Below are 7,017 nucleotides of genomic sequence, written 5' to 3'. Positions count from 1 at the left end.
ACACTCACCAGGTGCTGGCATTTTGCCACATTTGCACTACCAGTCTCTTGTTTCCTCCAAACATATGTTTAAGTTTGGGTTGCATAAATCATAACACAGCACACTCCTTTACTCTTCAATAGTATATATGCATCTCCTAAGAACACAAATGGGCTTCCTAGGTAGGTCAGTGGTAAAGATATGCCTGCCAATGCAGGAGACCCAAGTTCAATCCCTGGGTTGGGAAGATCCCCTGGGGAAGGTAAAGGCAATCCATTCTAGTATTCTTGCCTGGAAAATCCCATGGACAGAGGAGCCTGATGGGCTAAAGTCCATGGGGTCTCCAAAAGAGTCAGACATGACTTAGTTACTAAACAAGGAACACAAATATTGACTTTTTTCTCTTTTATAACCTTAGTATAGCTATTCAGAGAATTTAATATTAATATATTGCTTTTACCTAATCAATCATCCTTATCCCATGTTCATCAATTATCTCAATAATGTCCTATATACTTTTACTCTTCAAAGTCCAGGATCCAGTCCAGGATAATATATTGCATTTAGTTGTTATTCAGTCTTTATTCTCCTTTAATCTGGAATAATTCTTATTATTTTTGAGAATGTTCTTCAACTGGGGTTTATCCGCTATTTTCTCATGATTAGATTCAGTCTATTGCATCCCCACCCAGAAACACTACATAAGTGATATTGTATCTTTCTCATGAAATGGTATATAGGGGCAGGTTATGTCTGGTGTCTCCCATCAGTGACATTCATTTTGCTATCCAGTCAAAGGGTTCTGCTCATCCACTGCATAGTAACTATTTTTTCCCATTGCATCAGTGAGCAAGCTGTGGGGAGGCATTTAGAGACCATGAAAATATCCTAATTCTCCTCAAAAATTTCCCCTGGATTTATGACCCATTGATGATTCTCACCCAAACCAATCTTTACGATAATGATTACAAAATGGTGACTCCTGATTTATCAGTCAGCTTTCTACTATAAGAGCTTTCACTTCCCATCTCTGTCTACCTATCTATCTATCTACTGTCTACTATAAACTATCAGTAATGACTCATGGATTTCTATTTTATTCAGTGGCTTATAAACTATTACTGTCTTTATTTCTGTTTATGCTTAAATTTTTCCAGTTTTAGCCAGGAGAGCCTTCAAGCTAGATTTATTTTTCCTATCATTTGAGTACCTCCTTATGCAACCCACTCCAGTATCCTTGCCTGAAAAATCTCATGGACAGCGGAGCCTGGTGGGCTGCAGTCCATGGGGTCGCAAAGAGTCGGGCACGACTGAGTGACTAACACTTACTTACTTATATTCCGGCACAAAAAGATGTTATCTTCCCCATCACAGTCTTGAAATCAGCTATTTCTCCAAGGAAACACGGGTTTCTCTTAGTGTGGCATAATATTAGAAGACAAGAGTTTGGTGCTGGGTGTGCTCATTTTGCTGGAGTGTAATTGCTTCTAGCTGTTCCAAAGATAGTGCTAAGAGAGGAAAAACATAAGTACATAGATAGATGATATTGATAGATAGATGTGAAATAATCAGTTCATACCTTCAATTTCAAATTTCAATCCACCTCACAAGGTTGTTTCTTGCCTTTCCCTATCCTGTATTTGTATCTTCCTGCACAGAAAAAACCTTGGTTTCCAAGAATATGAATCCATTCACTCATTTCCTTATTCCTACAACTCATAAGAAATAATTTTAGAATTGCTACTCCTATAATATTCTGAAAAGCAAATCTGAAAAGAAAAAAAAAAAGAATTCAAGATTCATTTGCGGGTCATTTTCTCCCCCTAGACAGAGTATACATAAAGGGCTATATTCAAAAGATATTTGAGGGGAAATTTCACTTCTAGAAAGATAGGATAAACATGCTTATCTTTATTTCTTCTGTTCAGTACAATTAAAAACCCTGGACTTTATATATAAATCAAACATAAGAAAACTGAAAAGTGGAGAGAAGACCCAAGGAATAAAATGATGGTGAGTTCCATGGGTTTTCTTTTTGCCTCTGTATCCCACACTTGGAACTGAAGAAGCTGGCAATCCAGAAATTTCAATAGGCATAGATAAACACAATAAGAACAAAAACTGGCTCTCTTAGCCAAAGAACTAGAAATCATAGCCTAGCAAGATGGAAATCATTTGGATAATAAGTGCCCTCCTCCAACAAAATATCACAGAAAAACCTGGGTCCCACCCCCACCCCATGCCAGCAAAGACCAACTGGGGACCCTGGATTTTCACCCTTCCTGGGCTGAAAAGAGATATCCCCACACTTCCTCAATTACAACTACTTGTAAATCTATAATTATCTCAAAATGAGAAGGGTTTATAAAGAAATGCAAAGATGATTCAATGTTAGAAAATTTATTAATACAAATATATTAATGCATTGATTGTTCTGAAAAGGCCTCTGAAAAATTTCAACATTCATTTCTAATAAAAACATTGAGGAAAATAAAAATTGGTGAATACTGACTTTATGTACAATATTCTGATATCACAGATCACAGATTTGGAAATGTCAAATACCATTGATATGACATACCACCACACAGGAGTCTGACCACAACAGACCGTGTGCAGAGCCCTGAAACCACAGAGAAGGGAAGGGACTCAGCCTTCCATGCCTCATTCCCGCCAAGGCACCGGACACGCTTGGAGAAGCCATCTTTGAAGTGTATCATCCAACCAAGCTATCCCAGCTGACAACACAGGATCAGAAATGAACCAACTAGTAGAGCTTTTTACAAATTCCTCACCCACAAAATCATGTGCAAATATAATGTTTTAAATCACTAAATTTTGAGTCACAAAGTTCAAACCTCTTAGGAAATAGAGAAAACAGTTTTTTATCTCTTCTAGTCTTAAAAGGCAGCGTAGCTGTATAGAAGAGTTTTGGCTTTCATTTTCTCTGGTCTAAGTACTAACCAGGCTCAACCCTGCTTAGCATTTGAGATTAGACGAGATCGGGCACATTCAGGGTGCTATAGTAGTAGACTGTATCTTCTTTCCTTGAATTTTCTGAAAATACAGCTCTGCTGTAGTTTGTTTTATATGTGGCTTTTTAGAAGTCCAATGGCAGCCTAATTTCCTTAACCTTATAACTAATTTGATTTTTTTTTTTTTTTTTTTTTTGCTTGGAGGCCCTGAGGATGTTTTTCATTGTCTTTAAAGAGTAATGGTTTTAATCTTTCTGCATTTGGTGGCTTGCTTGCCTTTTTTGTTTGTTTGTCTTAATTTCCCTTGTTTTTTAAGGAAGGCATGCATTTTGTTTTTGTTGCTTCAAAGAGTCTTTTTAAATACCTTTAAATCTCCGTCCCCCCACCCCACTTAACATTTTTCTATGTGATCTATAGGCTTTCCAAGTGATGTTAGTGGTAAAGAACCCACCTGCCAATGCAGGAGACAAGAGACATTTGATCCCTGGGTCAGGAAGGTCCCCTGGAGAACCCTCTCCAGTATTCTTCCTGGAGAATCCCACGCACGGCGGAGCCTGGAGGGCTACAGTCTGTAGGGTTGCAAAGAGTCAGACACAACTGAAGCAACTGAGCAAACACACATCTGATCTATAATTCTTAAAAGGTGTCCTTTGACGCTCACCTTCCTTCTCTTCCTTCTCTTGCTCTCCAGGCTTGCAGCAACGGCAAGACATCTTTGGAATTTGATGTTTATTTCTCTTACAAGGACTGCGAAGTTCATGGTATCTTCTATCTCCTATTAATGCTAAAAATGTGGTCATATGAAGGGGTTTTGAGTTTTTAGTTAAACTAATAGATTCTTCTGAGGGGAGAATGCATGAAAATAAGAGGATTCAGGTGGCTACTGTTATCCTCAGATTGCTATCTTGTTTTTGAGATGCTTTCTTTCAAAATTCTTCTGTACTTTTACCCTTCTTTCTTAGTTCCTAGGAATCACAGAGAATATGACAAGAAACCCAGCATCAATGCTTATCTATGTAATTACTTCAAGAATTTAACTCCTTACTATTGTCACAGTATTAAATACTTTGGAAATTCCTTAAGATAAAAACAACTAGCACACTTAATAAATGGTATATTAAAATAATGCCAATGATCAGAAAATTGCTGCTTTGATATAAAGACTTAACTGTGTTTATAAATTATATCAAATTAATTCATAAAAACACTGGGCTTTTTTTCTGAATAGTTAAGGAATGAGTCATCTGTGTTATAACCTATATCAAGGAAAAGAAAAATTACAGTGACTCTCATCCAACCACTTTGGAGAAGGAAATGGCAACCCACTCCAGTCCTCTTGCCTGGAGAATCCCATGGACAGAGGAGCCTGGTGGGCTGCAGTCCATGGGGTCATGAAGAGTCGGAAATGACTGAGCGACTTCACTTTCACTTTTCACTTTCATGCGTTGGAGAAGGAGATGACAACCCACTCCAGTGTTCTTGCCTGGAGAATCCCAGGGACGGAGGAGCCTGGTGGGCTGCCGTCTATGGGGTCGCACAGAGTCGGACACAACTGAAGCGACTAGCTGCTGCTGCTGCTGCTGCTGCTGCATCCAACCACTTAGTTGAAATTAATTGCATAAAAAGAGGACAACACAAACCTACCCAATAGTTTGTAGCCTAATTTTTCCACTATTTTAAGAAATTAAGACTCAGATGTTTACACATGAAATAAATTTTATTATAATTAAACAAAAGAGGCTACTTAATATAAATATTAGCATTCTCTTCCACTGAAACCAAAGGATACAATTTTATTGATATTCCTTTCTTTCTGCTACAGTCCAAATGACTGAACTTTTTAGTCCACAATGTCCTTTAGGGTATCTTTCATCATTCCTGACTTCTGGAATATCTATGAAAGTCCTGAGTAATATTATGACAATATGACTTACTCCACTGTTTTCTAATTCTGACTGTTAGAAAAAAAATTTGTTTTTAATGTGGAGTAGTTCTGCTTCTTTGTCATCCCAATATTGCTTCTATATCCATTGCACAAAACAGTGTTTCTCAAAGTCATTACATCACCTTCATCATTCCCCTGGGTTGAGTATCAAAGTGCAGTTTCCAAGACCCCAGGCTGCTGAATTCATATTTCTACTTGTAGAACCTAGTAGCCTCCATTTTAACAACCCAAGCAGATGGTCCTAAACATAGTCCTCCAGGGAAGTTAGCACCTTGTGCTGCACCAAGTTAGTCTGGTCTCCCCACAGTCTGTGCTCCAGATCCTGAACCCTTTCATGCATGATAAAGTTTCCAAATGCTTGGTGATCTTGCTGCTGCTGCTAAGTCGCTTCAGTCGTGTCCAACTCTGTGCGACCCCATAGACGGCAGCCCACCAGGCTCCTCCATCCATGGGATTCTCCAGGCAAGAACACTGGAGTGGGTGATCTTAGTTGCTTTCTAATGGACAGCCCATAGTTGTGATCAAGGTTCATAATTATTTAAATTTGGCACCCCAAATTAAACGTGATCCTGTAGAAATATTCTATTAATGCAGAGGATAACAGACCACTTGCCTTCTTTGATCTGTTACCTACACTGCTGCTGCTGCTGCTGCTGCTATGTTACTTCAGTCGTGTCCAACTCTGTGTAACCCCACAGACGGCAGCCCACCAGGCTCCGCCGTCCCTGAGATTCTCCAGGCAAGAACACTGGAGTGGGTTGCCATTTCCTTCTCCAATGCATGAAAGTGAAAAGTGAAAATGAAGTCGCTCAGTCGTGTCTGACTCTTCGCGACCCCATGGACTGCAGCCTTCCAGGCTCCTCTATCCATGGGATTTTCCAGTCAACAGTACTGGAGTGGGGTGCCATCGCCTTCTCCGGTTACCTACGCTAGAGTAACCTAATGCTAGCATTTTTAGCAGTTACCATACATAACTTGGGGAAGCCCAGGCAGTGCAGTGGTAAAGAATCCACCTGCCAGAGCAGGAGACGTGGGTTCCATCCCTGGGTCAGGAAGATTCCCTGGAGTAGGAAATGCCAACCAACTCCAGTGTTCTTGAGCTTCCCTGATAGCTCAGTCGGTAAAGAATCCGCCTGCAATGCAGAAGACCCCGGTTTGATTTACAGGTCAAGAAGATACCCTGGAGAAGGGAAAGGCTACCCACTCCAGTATTCTGGGGCCTGGAGAATTCCATGAACTGTCCATGGGGTCACAAAGAGTCAGACACGACTGAGTGACTTTCACTTTCACTTTTCCAGTGTTCTTGCCTGGAAACTTCCATGGACAGAGAAGCCTGGCAGGCCACAATCCATGGGGTTTCAAAAGAGTCAGACAGGACTCAGCACACACATGCATACATAACTGTATCAGTTCATTGAATGATTGTAATCAGCTGAAGTCATGGATTTTGCTTTTTACTTGAACACCCATATTTATGCTAATCAAAACATAAAAATTTACATTTATCCCTGTTAGCTTCAACATGCCATCTTATTAAGATACTTTTCAAGATTTGGTTTCTTCACCTGTTATATAAGTGTGTTCACAAATGCCTTCACCAGCATGAAATGGTCTCTTAACAGAAAGTCACAAGTCTCTGTCCCTTAACCTTAGGGCCTTAATTTACAACATTTTTATAATAGATTTCCTAATTTCTACAGTTATCTTAGCTACTCTTTCTTCTTTATATCTTTTATACATACAGTTTGAAATTTGAGATTACTAAACAACCAGTCAACTTTCCTAAGCTTTCTCTCACTCTATTAAAATTATTTCATAATTATGCAGCAGAAGTGTGTGTGTGTGTGTGTGTGTGTGTGTGTTTAAAATCTCTCTTTGTTAGCCATAATCCCTTTTTGGATTCAAGTCCCTGGGTCAAAAGTTTCTTCTTTGAACTTTTTGCAAAAGTTTCCCAAGGCCCCTCTCTCTCTTCGGGTTTGCTTTTCCGGACACTGAGAGCAGTTTGCATGGCGCTCTCAATGTTCCGTATGTCACAGCACATCACTGATGACAGCCTCACGTGTGACACTCCCTCACCATGGATCCCGAGTTTTACAACTTCAAATATATTTGGTCTGA

The sequence above is a fragment of the Bubalus kerabau genome, chromosome 7, assembly GCF_029407905.1.
Source record: "Bubalus kerabau isolate K-KA32 ecotype Philippines breed swamp buffalo chromosome 7, PCC_UOA_SB_1v2, whole genome shotgun sequence".
Classification (NCBI taxonomy): domain Eukaryota; kingdom Metazoa; phylum Chordata; class Mammalia; order Artiodactyla; family Bovidae; genus Bubalus; species Bubalus kerabau.
Note: the sequence above shows the minus strand (reverse complement) of the source record.